This window comes from Egretta garzetta, unplaced genomic scaffold, assembly GCF_000687185.1.
Source record: "Egretta garzetta isolate BGI_Z169 unplaced genomic scaffold, ASM68718v1 scaffold323, whole genome shotgun sequence".
NCBI lineage: Eukaryota > Metazoa > Chordata > Aves > Pelecaniformes > Ardeidae > Egretta > Egretta garzetta.
In genome coordinates this window covers 2,904,236-2,923,229 of record NW_009259435.1, presented here as the reverse complement: position 1 = coordinate 2,923,229, position 18,994 = coordinate 2,904,236, and the positions used below count along the sequence as shown (strand labels likewise).

General features: G+C 47.0%; 1 protein-coding gene across 1 annotated transcript in view; it reads right to left on the bottom strand.

Moving 5' to 3' along the window:
• Positions 1-17,623, bottom strand: part of PAK1 (p21 (RAC1) activated kinase 1) — a 55,227-nt gene extending 37,604 nt beyond the window's left edge. Inside the window, exon 1 of the mRNA XM_035892689.1 lies at positions 17,543-17,623. The gene's annotated coding sequence lies outside the window, so the exon portion shown is untranslated. The remainder of the gene's footprint in view (positions 1-17,542) is intronic.
• Between the last annotated feature and the right edge of the window lie 1,371 nt (positions 17,624-18,994).

The window sequence follows — 18,994 nt, the reverse complement described above, 5'->3', positions numbered from 1 at the left end:
GAGCCGAAGACGAAAGATGATTCTGCCGATGCCTGTGGAAAGAAAGAAAGAAAGAAAGAAAGAAAGGAAAAAAAAAAAAAAAAAAAAAAAAAGACGACCATGAAAACATAAGGAAAACCTCTGGATTTCAAGCACCGTCGCTCTCAGTTCCACCAGTACAAACCACCAGGGACATCTGCTCACAGTTTCTTCAATATAAGAAGGTTTTTCAGTCGGAAAGGACAGAGCACAAGGAAATTACTGCTTTACCACAGGGCTGGAAACACTGGCAGTACAAGCTCTGGTTTATCTTACAGTATTCCCCGAATGAGCAAGTAACTGCTGAGAATTTACTAACAATATTGTTTTCCACCTATTTGATAACAACAACTTTCACATGGGCAAAGCCTAGAGTACACCTGCTCCTTTCTTCTCCGGTGCTCAAGCTCCCAGACCTTCCTCCTCATCAAAGTCTTATGTTTGGAGCTACAAAAGCTATTTAATGTGTTTGGAAAGGGGGGGGTGAAAGAAATCCTTCAGCCCACAAAATTGAGAGGCTGGTTCTATAGAAGTCACCCCTGTAATAGCAGCACTACCCTAGAGGGTTCTCCAAAAGATTTTCGCACTGCGTATTTAAAGGGAAAACCAAAAACCTGCTTACCTGAGTCCTCTCACCGTGACACAGAGACACAGCCTAGCCCCAAACTCAACATCGTTATGCTTTAAACTTCTGTTGGCTTCAAGTTATGTGGATGAAACCCTGTCCTGACAGAATTACACCCACCTCTCCAGGGCTCTGCAGCACAGCTGAGAGCCCGCAGCCCAGAGCCATACCGAGCGGTTACAGAGCGCGGCCGTCTCCCTCGCCGTAGCCTAGCTGACTGCGCAAATTCTCTTCTTCCTAAAATAACCTCCTGCCAATTCAGATGTAAGCAGGCTTTAAAACATCCCCCCTTGTGTAGACCCTGCTCAGATTCAGAGCAGCCAGGCAATGGCTTCACCAGCTGGCACAACGTCAGCGCTACGCCGCTGAAGCGGGTCGCCGCTCGGCGCGATCCAGCCTAACGGGAACGCAAAGCGGCACCGGACCCAGCGACTTGCACCAGCACGACTCTGCTTTGAGAGATTCATCTGATGTTGCCAGGGCCTGATGGAGTGAACGGCAATGAAGCAATGAGACAGCACATGAACTTTTCAACCGGAGGCGGATAAGGGAATACGTTATAGCTGCAGACAGGATTTTTCTCAACTACTCAATATATTAAAATACCAGCACTCAAACGGAACTCCACAGACACAACTAGGAAGGCATAGCCAGGATGTAGGACTGTTGTTTCTGCAGCCGTTTGGGAGTTCTGAAAGTTCGAGCTGTTTCAGCACACAGTACTTATGAAAAGTTTTCTTACACTCTGCAACCGGTCACTGCCGTAAGTCAAGGTACGGCGGCCTTCAAATGCTCCCTGCCCCTCCCCACTGACTTTCGAAGACCGTTTAGCTAAATTCGATTACCCCAGCCTCAATAGAGTCGAAGAGCAGACCTGACAAACTCTCCTTTCACACCTACAAAACGCTTCCGCAGACAGGAAGGAGCGGCAGACAACCACGCTCAAGGGGAGAAGAGACTCAGGAAACTGCCTGGCCCTTCAAGACCGAGCAAGCGGAGGTTCTGAACACCAGACAGCACCCACGGGTGCCAGCAGCGGCGTCTGAGAGCTCAGAGCAAAGATCCGTGCAGGTCTGCTGATCTGCATGAAGTAGATAGGGCTCAAAATAGAATCACAGAATCATCTAGGTTGGAAAAGATCTTTAAGATCATCAAGTCCAACCGTTAGCCTAACATGGTTGGACTTGACGATCTTAAAGGTCTTTCCTTCAAATCATGAAGTTTATGCCCGTAGCTTTCCTGTAATACAGGCACAGGCTCCTGAGCTGTTTATCTAGCAGAGTGGGACCCCAATGTATGTTGGAGCCTTCTGGCACTACTGTGCGTAACACACACACACGCACACACATATGAAAAAAAAAACAAAAAACAACAAACCAAAAACGAACAAAGATCCTCTACTTATGTCATTTTTCCTTCTGGTAAACCACATCATTTCAAACCTGATGCTCCACGCTGAACTGTAAGTTTCTATCAAGCTGGTTGGGTTTTCTTTGCATTCCTGAGCAAGACAGGCAGATGACTGATTGCTAAAACAGAAAGCAATTAAAAAGCCAGAGGAGCTGAAACCTACGCTACAGTAGATGCCATGAAGATAACTATGTCCAACGCATACTAATTGCTGGAGTCAACACAAAAACTCATAAAAGAGCCATCTATAATTCATGCAGTCTGGCAAGACAGTAGCTGTAAGTTACTCACTACAACTTACAGATGAATAAACTACATTAAACAAGAGAGGGGGGAGGGAGATGCTCAGCAACTGTTTTTCCCTCTCTGCCTACTACCAGAAGGCAATCTCCCATTTTTCCAAGATGCTGTTGTTGCCAGGATGGGGAAACGGTGCCTTCCCCACCAAAAAAAGGCAGGAGTCTTGGCTTTTAATTGGGTTGATCCTGATCAGAACAAGCGTTTTACCTCTGCACCGGTATCCCTGCCTCCTTCCAGCCCACAGCTAGAGATTGCTCGTGCAGACACCCAGGTAAAATCTCCTCCCTCCTCCTTGCGCTGCCCAGGTGGGAAGGAGCCAGGGCCATCCCCTGCCCTGTTCAAACACATTGCAAGCAGCAGATTCCCTCCCCGTGTGCCACACTTTCATCCCAATCCCCACAGAAAATTAACAGCAGAGTTTACCAGCTGGGTTTCGACACAGGATTAAGAGAACATTCTTTTTCTTTTTTTTTTTTTTTTATTACTTTACATGGGACTAAGTCTCAAACGCCGTCTCGCATTGACGGAAAGGCACCCCACACGTGTTCCACCTGAAAAAAAGGCAAGAGGTGTCCTTTTCTTCCACCCGACAGCGGATGGGATCTGGGACACGCGCTGCCACAGGAAAGGGCAGCAGCAATACACACGCCCCGAGGGAGGACAGACCGATCGTCGCATTTAGAGGCGATTAAAAAACCCAGTAACTGCAGCTTCTAGCTGTCTCCCCAGCCAGTTACAGCACATCTGAGTGCTGTGCAATTCTGCCAATTAAACAGCAAAAAAAAAAAAAAAGTCAAGGGCCATCAATGCATTAGCCCAGGCCCAACATTTACATGTGAATTAAAAAAAAAAAAACCCAATAAGTTTTCATAAAGTTCTAATAAATAATTACAAAGCAGTGGTGTTTGTTCATCTACCTTTAGAGTTTACCTGTTAGACTCCTGCACGTGCTGCCAACACCTCGAGATGCAGATGAAACCGCTAAGTTAAATGAAATCGCTAAATGAAATTAATCAGTAAAAATACGTACACATTTAGAAGAGAGCGTATCCAGTGCTAGAGCCAGAGTGGGTGGGTGTCGGGAGGGGAAGGGAGGCACGCTCGCGTGGCAGACGGCCAACTACTGGTCGCAGTCTTGCTCCACTGCCCGCGTTATTTCCACGGTGCTAGACATAAAGGGTGACCGACCAGTTACCCGAGGACTCCACGGCGTGGAATTTTAAAAGCCAAAAGACTGGAGGGTCCTTTTAAAAAAAAGCCTTTCATTCAACCCCAACTGTTTGGGCTAAACGCAAGAACGGCCGGGTGAGATTCCCCAGGCTGTATTTTTGCAGGAGGATGCGGATGCCACCGCAGCGGGCGCTACTTCTGGGCAGGAGAGCTACAAAAATCTCTTCCTGGGCGGATATATGTGCCAACCCATCGTACCGCAGAGATAAGCTGCTGAAAAAGAACAAACTAATTATAACTGCTCGATTCCTAGCAACGGAGCAGAGTTCTCCTTTCACTCAAGTTAAGGAAGCTTCTTTCTGTTTTGTTTTAAATAAGCAAGGACCAGCTTTCGCCAGCCTCCACGGTGCGGGCCCATGCACGGCCGCTGTGACAGGAACCCAGACACCCAGAGGGTTTCAGGAGCGCTGAGGCAGGTCGAGCCCTTTCCACCAGATCAGGCTTGAATCCAAACCTGCAGAGGGAACGCCAGCTGAAATCGCCATGCTTCAACTGAGCTGCGGTTGTTTCACGAGTAACGGGCCGTGTCAAACCATACCCACCTCGCAGTCAATGCCAGCTACGCCCAGGTACCAGGAGGACGCGACGAACTCGCCTTACTTGTGCTCCAGTTGGGTAGCTCAACATTTTTGAGAGCTGCAGAGACCAGCTCCAGCAGTTCCCATCCCCGGGCAGCAGCCTGCTCGTTTTGACTGAGCGTTTACCCCATTCTAAACGCCCTTTTTAAATGGCCCAAGAGAAATAAATTGCATCCCTATTTAAATGTAAATAAATAAATAAATAAATAAATGAATAAATAAAACCCCCAGCTGAGACAGAAGGAACCAAGAGTATCATTTTTAAAGCTTCTCAGTCCACAAATCATGCGGGCCCAGGCACGGCCGCTGTGACAGGAACCCAGACACCCAGAGGGTTTGAGGAGCGCTGAGGCAGGTCGAGCCCTTTCCACCAGATCAGGCTTGAATCCAAACCTGCAGAGGGAACGCCAGCTGAAATCGCCATGCTTCAACTGAGCTGCGGTTGTTTCACGAGTAACGGGCCGTGTCAAACCATACCCACCTCGCAGCCAATGCCAGCTACGCCCAGGTACCAGGAGGACGCGACGAACGCGCCTTACTTGTGCTCCAGTTGGGTAGCTCAACATTTTTGAGAGCTGCAGAGACCAGCTCCAGCAGTTCCCATCCCCGGGCAGCAGCCTGCTCGTTTTGACTGAGCGTTTACCCCATTCTAAACGCCCTTTTTAAATGGCCCAAGAGAAATAAATTGCATCCCTATTTAAATGTAAATAAATAAATAAATAAATAAACGAATAAATAAAACCCCCAGCTGAGACAGAAGGAACCAAGAGTATCATTTTTAAAGCTTCTCAGTCCACAAATCATCCTCCTTATTTCCTCATCTCCAGAAGTGCTGTCTCCCCTCCCCCAGCTACATGCCTGAACAAGCAAGTTCGCTGTTGCAGACGTCAGGACAGGCTCCCTTTTCCAGCGCGGCACGGAGCAGCTTCGGCTCTGCTTCCACTTTTGCTCACAGGAAGGCAGGACCTCAACTGCACAAGTCAAGGTAGTGAGCTTGCTAAGCAGGGTGGGAAAAATAAAGGCCTCTTATGTTAAATAAAGCTTGTATAAGCAGGTTTCCTGGAGGAAATCTGCGTTCCAGAGGAAATGACTAGATGCGGCGTAAAGAAAATATATTAACACACACAGCTAAACATGCCCTCGCTACCAAAGTTACTTGGCTCAAAGTCCGAACTGCTCAGTAGCAGCAAAAGCAACTGAAAGCAGCCGAAACATTAATCATTTTTCCATTCCAAAGTTTCCAATCCAGATGAACATAGAACACGGCTCAGAATTAAGCCCCGCTGTCCCCTCATGTGGAATAATTCCTAGCACAACGTATTCGCGTTTTAAATACACATAGGTATTTGCAAAATAGCAGCGTGTATGCATGCACTTTGTTCAACGCAGAGATTTGACATTTGCTGTTCAGCAATGGGGGTGGGGGCAAGAAATACATCAGAAAACTAGAACATCGTCAGGTCCAGCCCACAACATCCCACACGCAGAGAGGACACCATAACGCAGCGGTTAGCAAAAAGCTACAGTCTATAAATAGCAGAAAGTTTGCATTAACCTGTAAAAGGTGAGTTTTTCTGAGAAGAAGAGACACCGAGGCAGAGACCTGCAGAGAGGAAAGCGATGTTCTGACGGGCGAAACTCATCCAACTCCTTTCTCACTGGGAAAACTAAAGAGCAAGAAGACAACATGAGCATCGTTAGCTGGTGAAGCCATCCAAGAGCCTCAATTAGACTGAGGGGGAAATGCCGCAGCAGTTCAGCGCTAATTGGAAATGCAAACATTTATCACCAGAGCAGCGCTCGCTCCTCTGTATGGCTCCATTGTGTTCGCTGCAGCTAACGACGGGAGGAAGCCCTGTGCTCCGTAGTATTTATGTAACGACTGGCAAAGCTGTCACATTCCCTTCACCGCTAGCCAGCATTTTCATAGTGGCAGTAGTTTCCAATTAAAAGAAATCGCAAAGATTGCTTCGGTTTCACGTTGCTTCGTTAAAAGTTTTGGTTCTTCTTCTTCAAAGCTGGGAAAAGAGGAAGAATTAATAATTCTCCCTAAGACAGAATGAGCCCCGCATCAGACGCAGGTTTTGTGTAGACAAACTGAACGAAGAGACGAGTCAAGCACCGTCAAATACCCAGAACTGAAAAAGCTAATTTAGCATCAGTAAAGACAAACAATTTGAGAACCACACATCAACCTGCTCTAAGTTTGCAAGGACTGCTCCTTCAGTTATGATACATGTAATGCTCTAAAAGCAGTTCATTTAAAAGGCAAAATGACAAAGCCTAAGGTAGCTTAGGGTTTCCACCTAATTGAGCTTCCACAGTAGAGCCTCCTTTGCTGGTGGAGCCTCAGCTCTGTGTGTAGCAGGATATGCCATCTAGCAAAACGCCCTATTGTACCTAATTTATAATCCCGGCGCGGACAGAAGTAAGCGTAGCGCGTACACTGCCGCAAGGGTTCGTGTTCCTAGACTTCCTTACTGGTCTTGAGTTCCTAGACTTCCAAATGGACTGCAGAGCATTCACTTGTCCATTAAGAACCATCATCGTTTCATTTAATGAGCAGCGGTTTGTTTTGCGGAGGTACCATCAGGCCTTTGATCACATCATTTACTCGGATCCCAATCATACTTACTGTAGGTCAGTAGAGAAAAGAAAGCTCTGTGGGACTGGTACAAAGGAACTGCTGTTTCTGCAATATATCACGACACAACTCTGCGTTAGCGCTCAGTTAAATAAAGCCCAAGAGCCAAGCGAACTATTTTTACTGCACTGAATAAAAGGAAAGATAAGAACATCACTTGTTACAGTAGCAGGCCCATTTTAAGGCACCGTGTAATTAGGAGTAGGAGTTAATAACAGGAACAGAAATAACAGGTAAGGTTTTCCTCAACATCTTTGTGCAAGTCTTTCTGGGGCATGGATCACCTTACCCTGTGTTTTTGCTCCGATTAGCCAAGCAGCTTTAAGTAGGACACATGGATCTTCGCTGCTACCTATTTAAAACTCATTCTTGCTCACGAAGCAGCAGCATCGGCTGCAGCCACAAAACCCAGTCCAGCAGAGACTGATCGAGCTCCTACACGCAGCCCTACCAGCATCCGCAGCAAGCGACTTGCTCCTTTCAATCCAATTCCCAGCGGACAAGCATCCATGTCATAAAATTAGCAACAATATGAACTGCAAATTCAGCAGAATTTGGATTTCACTGATGGATGGACTGCCAGTATGCATGTTTTATTCATCCCAAGACTGCTTTGTCAGGTCGGTTGCATCTCCCCTCTGTACTTCAAATGCTAAAAATCATTTTATGGTCGCTACCAAGCAGCCAAGAAGCTCTATAGACAGCGCTGTATCTTTTCTAAGTGCTAGCCAAAACTCACCAGATTTCCACCATGAAGACAACAACCGAAGACTGATGTTCCAGGAAGCCCTATGAGCCGAGGCATTTTGTTCTGTACAGTATTCCCTCCCATCGCTGTAAGCCCCACGGCTACTTCCCGCTAAGGTCATCACCATGTGAATTAGCCTCCCTGTGAGAGCACGGCATGCAGCAGATCAAGATGCAGTTTTCTGATCATCCTCCCTTAATTCTAATAATCAAGATTCAAGGACGTTCACTACCAGCACGCTCTCGTAGAGGTTCCTGCTACCTACCCGTAACCCTAAAGCTTCCTCAGCGTTCAGGCACTCAAACCCATTCTCATTTCAGTGAGTTACCTGCCCACACTCCCTCTCTCTCCTATTGTAGATCCAAGGCAAGAGAACATAAAATGAGACATATTAAATTCCGTAGCTAGCACACTACAATTTCACCTCTCACCTTTACAGTCACTGCCCTGTTTGCTGTAAAACTGGGATACAAATAGGGCAGCCGTGTTTGGAAACGGCTGTTTCACAGCCCACAAGAAATCTCAGCGTTCGTCCCCGAGCATACCCAGGAAGAATGCACAGGGCTGCACTTCCCAAACCAATTTTGTCCCATCCATTTTACGACATTTACACCCCGCCTCATGTAAGCGCTGCCTCCCTCTTTACTGAAGCTCACATCCGTACGCCCACTGCGGCACAACCTGCCCTAACTCCCCCTTTTCCTGTTCTTCCTCTTCCTCGCAGAGCGATGCGGTGAAGTGGAATATGCTGGCTGCAGGAAAGGAGATCCTGCAAATCAATCCAGCAGAGAATCACCTGATAGCCTAAGTGAATGTCTCCTTTGCAAGCAGGAGGTTGCCCCTTCCACTCTGCCTTTCCAGCCGTTTCCTTTGAGCTGAGTTTTCCCCCACTCCCGGTTATTCTCGTACCGTTGGTATTTGCAGGTGCTGATTCACAGCCTCCCAAGAGACGCATGTTTGGCTGCTTTTATTTTTAAGAAAAGTCACTTCAGACTGGAAATAACTTGTTTTTCTGTGAATACTCCGTGAATACAGAATCCCAGAATGGCAGGGCTTGGAAGGGACCTCGGGAGATCACCCAGTCCAACCCCCCTGCTCAAGCAGGCTCACCCAGAGCAGGTTGCACAGGACAGCGTCCAGGCAGGCGTTGAAGATCTCCAGAGAAGGAGACTCCACAGCCCCCCTGGGTAGCCTGGGCCAGGGCTCTCTCAAAGTAAAGAAGTTCTTCCTCATATTCAACTGAAACCTCTTCTTCTTCAGCTTGTGCTCATTGCCTCTTGTCCTGTCGCTGAACACCTCTGAGAAGGGTCTGTCTCCATCCTCATGATGTCCACCCCTTGAGATATTTGTACTCTTCAATGTATCTCTAGTTTTATCTGAGGAAATCCTCATGATGTCCACCCTTGAGATATTTGTACTCTTCCATGTATCTCTAGTTTTATCTGAGGAGCTTAAATATTCTACTTTTACTAAAGCCTCCAAGTTTTATCAGTCTTTGTTGCTCTAGCAAATTATTATAAACAGACAACCAAATTTGTGATCCACCATTGTGTCTTTTAGCTTTAAAAATACGTTGGATTTGAGCTTTAGGTATATACTTTAAACTTCTAACGTGGTTTGAATTCACAGGTGAAACTTCCCTGAGGGTTTCGATCCTTACTACAGCTAAAAATCTGCAAAAACCCAATGCTTTCATTCTGACAAGGCTGAACTGAGATATCTCGAATAGAAGTGGACAAATCACAGCTTTTTGAAACAGGCTCTCAAAAAGCAGCCCTGAGCAAATCAGCCCACAAGTCTGTCATTTCAATATCTTGTGTTATCAGCAGACAGCTTCTGTCGTAGGTCCGAGGTGATGTACTGTCTCCAGCCCCTGCTCCGCTGGCTCCTAACCTTCTCTCCCCGACCCAGCATCTGTATTCTGGGTATTTCCTTGGAGATTCATTAACTGCTCCTTCCTCAAAGGCTGTGATTATTGGCATTTTTCTCAGGCTACATTTCTAAGCGTTTAAAAGACCTGTCAGGACAGAGAAATAAATAAATACAGCAGAATGTCAATTCATCATTCTCTCTGTCAAGACATCGCAGGTAAAGAGAAGACCTAAGTTTTGGCTAACACCTATAAAGACTGTTTTCTATCTTGCATGCCTGTATATCATTTACATAGCATTTCACACTTTCTCTCAATGTCAATGTCCTCAGAGGGAAAGGGTGAATTACAATATAGGTATCTCTAATTTAGGAGGCAATTAGACCAATAACAACAAACCGGAGCTGAATGTACGCTCAAAACAATCTAGTTAGAATTCTATTTTAATTAAAAATCGGTCGAAAAATCCTATTATCCCGTGGATTGCTTTAGGCGTCGCTCCAATCCAGCATATCTTTTTTTAATCTTTTAGTTCTGCACCCAGAAAGTGATTGAAAAAACCCTGAAAACAACCAGAATGGTCCTTTCTGTACCACAAGGTCCTCTCCCAATAGGAGAGCCTGGGAACATAGAGAAATAAATGTTCCAATATTAGTCAGCCACTTGCTAGGCCACTTTAAAAAAAGAAATTAAAAGAAGAACAATAAAAGAAGCATACAACTCAGGGCAATAAATACAATTTTCCTGTCCTTCACCCCACTATCTGCAAACACAGCCTCCAAGGGCACCTCTTACTCCCTCGTATTTCCACCCTTTGCTTCCTTCCTTTGTCAAAAAGTAACATGCGCCTCTGCTACAGCTGCATACTTTACATGATTTTTTTTTTTAAAGAAAAAAAGAGATAAGAAATGTTTCAAAAATCATCTTTCATTTCTGGATTTGCTCGCACACGCTCTGTGGGGCCCTGCTGCATAACAAGCATTTTATCCATAGGAGAGACCAGCAGCCCCAACCAGCACAGCTCCAGAGCCAGTTCCCTGCATGAACTGGGGTCCAAAGGAAGGCGGCGGAGGCAGAGGACGTAGTACGGTAGAGAGTGTGCATGTATAAACATATGTATATCCACATATACATACATATACACACACGGGTGTATGCATGCACGTGTGTATATAGCTTACACCACCCATGCACCTCACCTATTTCGTTTACTCCTGGGCGGTGAGCACGCATCGTACGACCATTTATAAAACGTAATTATCCTCAAGTGATATAAAGTGCTTAAAAAATTTTAAAAAGCACGATAGACAGCTCTGAATTCATATAATTTGGTATTACGCATTGCCTCGTTACTTCTCTAAGTATGTATATAGAGGATCTTGTTTCTACTCACTGGAATCCATATTAATTTAAAAAATAAATAAACCATCTACCCAGAGGCATATAAACAAGGTCGTTGCCCAAATCCATGTTGACTTCACGCATACAGGTTATTCAGCCACTACCACTCACTGCATTGAAAGACGCTTAGGAATTAAACGAGAAAAGAAAACGAAGATGCTTCTTGAGCTCATTTCCTGGAGTACTGCGTCCAGCTCTGGAGCCCTCAGCACAAGAAGGACATGGAACTGTTGGAACGGGTCCAGAGGAGGGCTACAAAAATGATCTGAGGGCTGGAGCACCTCTCCTATGAGGACAGGCTGAGAGAGTTGGGCTTGTTCAGTCTGGAGAAAAGAAGGCTACGGGGAGACCTGATTGCGGCCTTCCAGTACCTAAAGGGGGCCTATAGGAAAGATGGGGAACGTCTTTTTAGTAGGGCCAGCTGTGTTAGGACAAGGGGAAATGGTTTTAAACTAGAACAGGGTAGGTTCAGGCTAGAGGTAAGGAAGAAATTTTTTACAATGAGGGTGGTAAAACACTGGAACAGGTTGCCCAGAGAGGTAGTGGAGGCCCCATCCCTGGGAACATTCAAGGCCAGGTTGGATGGGGCTCTGAGCAACCTGATCTAGTTAGCAGTGTCCCTGCTCACTGCAGGGGGGTTGGACTAGATGACCTCTAGGGGTCCCTTCCAACCCTAAACATTCTATGATTCTATGATTCCTCTTCCAAGACACCTGTGGGAAGAAGGGCCAGGCAGCCCAGAAAACGTTAACCTCACCATTTCCCTTCAGGCTTGTGCTGAAGAAAGAAGAGATTCTAAGTCTTCCAATTCCAGAAATATAAATCCTCGTCTGCAGAAGTTTTATGCTATCAGGTCACCACACAGAAGACAGCAGTGGGTCCCCAGCCACCTCCTTCACCACTCCTTATCCTGCTGAGCCCTCAGGTCTGCCAAACTCAAACTCCAAATGCGCCTGGCTTATTGGCAGGTGGAGAAGATGCCAACAGATATAACTAATGAAGTTCCTGAACCACTTGGAATATCTTCACATTATTTATTTTTAGCATTTGAATAGCAAATAGCATTTGAAGTCCAAGGAACTGGTAGGGAGAAACAGGTTTCGCTCATCCAGGTATTTAGTAGTAAGACTAAACTTCAGCTGTGAAACCCTCTGGCCTCCTCACTGCCTGCATCCCTCAGAGACCAGTGGGAAATCAGGTAGGACGGTTTCAGTATGTCAATAGCGCATGTGATTATGATGATGTGGGAAGATTTTCCCTATTACAGCCCTTCCACAGCCTTAAACTTCCAGCAAGTCTGCCTGAAGAAACAAAACCTCACTCCCTGCTGCTAGGACAGGGGGTAGACCCAGCCTCAATCTGGACAGGCTGGAGAGTTGGGCAGAGAGGAACCTGATGAAGTTCAACAAGGGCAAGTGTTGGGTGCTGCACTTGGGGAGGTTGAACCCCAGGCACCAGGACAGGCTGGGGGCTGACCTGCTGGGAAGCAGCTCTGCCCAGAGGGACCTGGGAGTCCTGGTGGATGACAAGCTGACCATGAGCCAGCAGGGTGCCCTTGGTGCCAAGAAGGCCAATGGCATCCTGGGGCACATTAAGAGGAAGCGTGGCCAGCAGGGCGAGGGAGGTTCTCCTCCCCCTCTACTCTGCCCTGGTGAGACCCCACCTGGGTAGCAAGTGCATTTTGCCTGTATTTCTGTGCCAGCAAAGATTGCGTGAAAACAAACAAAAAGTGGCTGTGCGTACACACGACTGGGTGAGACCCCACCGGGAGCACTGGGTCCAGTTCTGGGCTGCCTGGTTCAAGAAACATGAGGAACTGCTAGAGAGAGTCCAGAGGAGGGCAACAAGGATGACTGGAGCATCTCCCCTATGAGGAAAGGCTGAGGGAGCTGGGCTTGTTTAGCCTGAAGAAGAGAAGACTGAGAGGGGATCTCATAAATACTTGCAAATATCTTAAGGGTGGGTGTCACAAGGATGGAGCCAGACTCTTCTCAGTGGTGCCCAGTGCCAGGACAAGGGGCAATGGGTACAAACTGAAACACAAAAGGTTCCATTTGAACATGAGGAAGAACTTCTTGACTTTGAGGGTGACAGCACTGAAACAGGCTGCCCAGGGGTGTTGTGGAGTCTCCTTCTCTGGAGATATTCAACCCCCGCCTGGACGCTGTCCTGTGCACCCTGCTCTGGGTGAGCCTGCTTGAGCAGGGGGTTGGACTAGATGAACTCCTGAGGTTCCTTCCAACCCCTCCTATTCTGTGAATCTGTGAATATGTAGAAGTGGTGGGTGAGTGCTTATTTTCCCCTCCCCACCCCCAAAAGAACAACAACTAGAACAACTTTTAGACCTTTACACTCCAGGAGAAAAATCATGACAAAGCAGCAAGGTCTTAGCTTAACCTGGCAAGTTTTTACAGGACACAGTCAGAAAGCCACAGCAACTTGGCTTTGCACGTATGCAGGATGAAGCATGGCCACCCAACACCAAACCGTGCCGCACTCCTGCAGGATCAGGATCATCGCTGTGCTGCAGCTTCGGTGGTCGCTAGCGCCAAACCCCATCTCACCTACACACACAAACCCAGCGCAGAATATTGTGCCATGAGGCCACAGGACCTCATGGTAAGAGCACGTCAGACTCATGCGTCCATGAGAGCATGAAGCTGACGGAAGAGGCAATATTTGCTTTGAACCTCTTCTGTACCATTAGCACTTGCACTAATTACGGTAGCCAACAGCAGCAGCCACGCTGATGGGAGGGCTGAACAAAAGTGGCACAGCTGTCAACCCCATTCAAAGAACCAAATCCTTAAGAGTTCGTCGTTTTGGGAACACAAACCATCCAGCAAGACACACGGGCTCGCAGCTTTTCCAGGGCAGAACGCTTCAGAGAATAAGTACAGCTGACGCAGCCGCTAAAAAACTAAGCGCGTTTGCCTGTTTCTCAGGGGGATTTAAACAGCAGGTGAGTGGGGCTGGTCTGTGGGACATGACCCTTTTTTATCTCAGCTATTTAGATGCAAATTGTTCTCCCACCCTCCCCCTCTTGACACCATCTGTTAGCCCAGAGGTTTAGACTGTGCCTAGGGTGTAGGTTTTGGGGGAGGGGTATATAGATAAAGCGTTGAGAAAATTTCAGTTGATGCCCCTGTTTCCTCTGGGGCACAGTTTAAGGGGGACAAAAAAAAATCACTTTGCAATACTATTAAATTACAATAGGATTTTTTTCTCATTCTGCTGCATTTTCCTACCAACCCCATGGATTTGCTACCCCAGAAAGCATTCCTTGTCCAGCTTTTGGCCAACAAGCAACATTATATAGTGACCCTTATAGCAGGTTGCTATGGTGTTAGCATAGGGCATGAGCTGGTATTGCAGGAAGTATCAGAGATTCAAGGAATTAAAGTCTTAAATAATAATGATTAAGTCCTTCACTACAAGGCACAGTATTTAAAGTTCTTTTAGTGCTAGGGAAGTTACCTCATCTCTGCTGTTTACCAGGGAAAATCAGACAATGCACTTTCAAGAACTGTTGAGAGATTTGCTTCATTAAACACTTCACATAGGGCTCTGGGTTCTTCATAAAGGAAAGATTACGGGTGACGGCACAGAGTGGGAGGGGTGGCTGACAGACCAGATGGGTGTGCTGCCACTCAGAGGGATATGGACAGGCTGGAGAACTGGGCCAACACCAACCTTGTGAAGTTCAGCAAAGGAAAATTGAAAGCCCTGACACTCAGGAGAAATAACCCGAGGCACCAGCACAGACTGGTAGCCAACCAGCAGAAAAGCAGCTGTGAAGAGAAAGACCTGGGAGTCCTGGTGGACATCAAGTTGAACACCTTTGCAAAGCGCCTTTACAGCAAGGAAGGTCAACAGCATCTGGGCTGCATTAGGAAGGACACTGCCAGCAGGTCAAGGGAGGGGATCCTTCCCCTCTGCTCAGGGCTGGAGAGACGCATCTGGAGTGCTAGGTCAAGTGATTACCTCCCCAGTACAAGAGAGACATGGACACACTGAAGAGAGTACAGCAAAGGTCCACAAAAATTATTAAGGACCTGGAGCATCTGATACATGAGGAGAGGCTGAGAGAGCTGGGACTGTTCAGTGTGGAGAAGGAAAATCATAGAATCACAGAATCCTAGGTTGGAAGGGACCTCAAGGATCATCTGGGCCAAGCTTTCAAGGTAAGTGCACAGTCCAGACAAGATGGCCCAGCACCCTGTCCAGCTGCATCTTGAAAGTGTCCAATTTGGCAGAGTCAACCCCTCCCCTGGGGAGATTATTGCAATGGGTGACTGTTCTCATGGTGAAAAATTTCCCTCTCATGTCCAATCGGAATCTCCCCAAGAGCAACTTGTGTCCATTCCCCCTTGTCCTCTCCATGTGACTCCTTGTAAAAAGGGAGTCTCCGTCTTCTTTGTAACTACCCTTTAAGTACTAGGACATGGTGATGAGATCCCCTCTGAGCCTCCATTTCTCAAGGTTGAACAAACCCAGCTCTCTCAGCTCATCCTCATACAGCTAAGAGAGGCTTCCCAGGCCTTGATCATCTTGGTGGCCCTTCTCTGGACACCCTCCAGCCTCTCCACAGCTTTTTTTGTACAGCGGGGACCAGAACTGTACACAGGATTCCAGATGTGGCCTTGACAAAACACTGAGTAGAGTGGGATAATGACTTCTTTATCTCTGCTGGTGATGCCCTTCTTGATGCAGCCCAGCACCCTGTTGGCCTTCTTGGCTGCAGCAGCAGCACACTGCTCACTCCTGTTGAGCTTGTTGTCCACCAGGACCCCCAGGTCCCCTTCCAGAGAGCTGCTCTCCAGTGGGGTGGATCCCAGTCTGTGCTGCACTCCTGGATTATGTTTTCCCAGGTGCAAGACCTTACAGTTGTCCATGTTGAACTTCCTAGGGTTCTTGTTAGCCCACTCTTCCAGCCTATCCAGGTCTTCCATCAGGGTGGCTCTCCCTTCTGGAGTGTCTACTTCCCCATTCAATTTGGTGTCGTCTGCAAAGTTTATTTAGGCTACATTTGATCCCATCATCCAGATCCCTTGTGAAGATATTGCGAGGCACCAGCACAGACTGGTAGCCAACCAGCAGAAAAGCAGCTGTGAAGAGAAAGACCTGGGAGTCCTGGTGGACATCAAGTTGAACACCTTTGCAAAGCGCCTTTACAGCAAGGAAGGTCAACAGCATCTGGGCTGCATTAGGAAGGACACTGCCAGCAGGTCAAGGGAGGGGATCCTTCCCCTCTGCTCAGGGCTGGAGAGACGCATCTGGAGTGCTAGGTCAAGTGATTACCTCCCCAGTACAAGAGAGACATGGACACACTGAAGAGAGTACAGCAAAGGTCCACAAAAATTATTAAGGACCTGGAGCATCTGATACATGAGGAGAGGCTGAGAGAGCTGGGACTGTTCAGTGTGGAGAAGGAAAATCATAGAATCACAGAATCCTAGGTTGGAAGGGACCTCAAGGATCATCTGGGCCAAGCTTTCAAGGTAAGTGCACAGTCCAGACAAGATGGCCCAGCACCCTGTCCAGCTGCATCTTGAAAGTGTCCAATTTGGCAGAGTCAACCCCTCCCCTGGGGAGATTATTGCAATGGGTGACTGTTCTCATGGTGAAAAATTTCCCTCTCATGTCCAATCGGAATCTCCCCAAGAGCAACTTGTGTCCATTCCCCCTTGTCCTCTCCATGTGACTCCTTGTAAAAAGGGAGTCTCCGTCTTCTTTGTAACTACCCTTTAAGTACTAGGACATGGTGATGAGATCCCCTCTGAGCCTCCATTTCTCAAGGTTGAACAAACCCAGCTCTCTCAGCTCATCCTCATACAGCTAAGAGAGGCTTCCCAGGCCTTGATCATCTTGGTGGCCCTTCTCTGGACACCCTCCAGCCTCTCCACAGCTTTTTTTGTACAGCGGGGACCAGAACTGTACACAGGATTCCAGATGTGGCCTTGACAAAACACTGAGTAGAGTGGGATAATGACTTCTTTATCTCTGCTGGTGATGCCCTTCTTGATGCAGCCCAGCACCCTGTTGGCCTTCTTGGCTGCAGCAGCAGCACACTGCTCACTCCTGTTGAGCTTGTTGTCCACCAGGACCCCCAGGTCCCCTTCCAGAGAGCTGCTCTCCAGTGGGGTGGATCCCAGTCTGTGCTGCACTCCTGGATTATGTTTTCCCAGGTGCAAGACCTTACAGTTGTCCATGTTGAACTTCCTAGGGTTCTTGTTAGCCCACTCTTCCAGCCTATCCAGGTCTTCCATCAGGGTGGCTCTCCCTTCTGGAGTGTCTACTTCCCCATTCAATTTGGTGTCGTCTGCAAAGTTTATTTAGGCTACATTTGATCCCATCATCCAGATCCCTTGTGAAGATATTGAATAATGTTGGGCCCAATATCGATCCCTGGGGTACCCCACTTGTGATGAGTTTCCAGTTAGAAAAAGAGCTATTTACCACCAGTTGCCAGTTAGAAAAAGAGTTATTTATTTGGGTGCAGCCTGTCAGCCAATTCCCGACCCACCACACAGACCACTTGTCCATGCCATAATGCATCAATTTGTCCAGGAGGAGGCCGTGGGGAACCATGTTGAAAGCCTTGGAGAAGTTCAGGTAGACAACGTCCACCACTCGCCCCATGTCAACCGAGCAGGTCACTTTATCACAGAAGGCCACCAGAAAATCTCAGGGGGATCTTATCTATGTGCATAAATACCTGATGGGGGTGTAAAGAAGATGGAACCAGTCTCTTCTTGGTGGTATCCAGCAACAGGACAAGAGGCAATGGCACAAACTGAAATACATGAAATTCCATTTAAATGTAAGCAGGAGGGGAAAACACATCAAAACAAAGCCAAAAAAAAAACCAAAACAAAAAATTTTTTTTCCTGGGGAGGGAACCAAACCACAGAACAGGTTGCCCAGAAAAATCATGGCGTTTCCATCCTAGGGGGTGCTCAAAACCCCACTGGACATGCCCTGAGCAAACTGTTCCACTGCCATCACTTTAAGCAGGGGGATTGGACTAGACTATCCCCAGAGGTTCCTGCCAACTTTACCAATTCTGCAAAACAAAAAATTTTTTTTCCTGGGGAGGGAACCAAACCACAGAACAGGTTGCCCAGAAAAATCATGGCGTTTCCATCCTAGGGGGTGCTCAAAACCCCACTGGACATGCCCTGAGCAAACTGTTCCACTGCCATCACTTTAAGCAGGGGGATTGGACTAGACTATCCCCAGAGGTTCCTGCCAACTTTACCAATTCTGCAAATAAAAGCCACAAAATACGGCAGGGAGGCTCTAAAGGAGAGAAATATGCAACATCACTCAAACTACTTATCTGAGTAAGTTTTTTTAGTCAACAGCATCCCAGGCCCCAGTTTAGCAATGAAGACAAATTAGAAGAGGTGATAAGTGACAACCTTGAGCAGAAAAATCAGTGAGAGTTGGGATCAGTACAACACCACCCTCATTTTGAGTTCTAACGTGTGGAGTACAGTCCTGCCGCTTGGGAGATGCAAGCTCTCGTCCCAGTTCTCGCACAGACCTCATTTAAGAAAATACAGTGTGCATTTCAGAGCCTCAGCTGGAGCTGAGCAAGTTCTCAGGCTGCTCTTGCACAACATTCAAGGCTGACACCAAGATGGGTTCAGGCGGACCTTACTGATTGTGCTCCACTGAAGTGGAGGAAAGGAGCTCTTACTTCGGCTGGGAAGGCTCCTTGCCAGGCAAGGTTTGCACAGCAACATTTTTAAAAGGGTTTGGGGCCCTTTTTTTTTTTTTACTGTTGAGATATTGTTTTGGTGTTTTGAGTGTTGCCAACACAAACACAACATTTTCCTCTTTCTTGCGCAGACAGAAGAGGCCAGATCTCAACATATGATCTCAACTACTTGGTGACAGCCAGGACCTTCAGGTACCTACTTCCAAACTATTAACTTCTAAAATATATGCAATTCAGTATCTCTTACTGGAAAGCAATATTCTGACAAAAGTTGGAGACATTTCATAGAAGCATTTTCCTATTAAAAAAAAATAAATCATCTGAACAAACAATGTTTCAATAAATTTGTGCTGGTATTTTGAGAGAATTTAAAGTTTTCATTTTAAGATAAAAGTGGTTATATTTTCTCCATTTATGGAAAGTAGAGTTTTTAGAACATCGGCA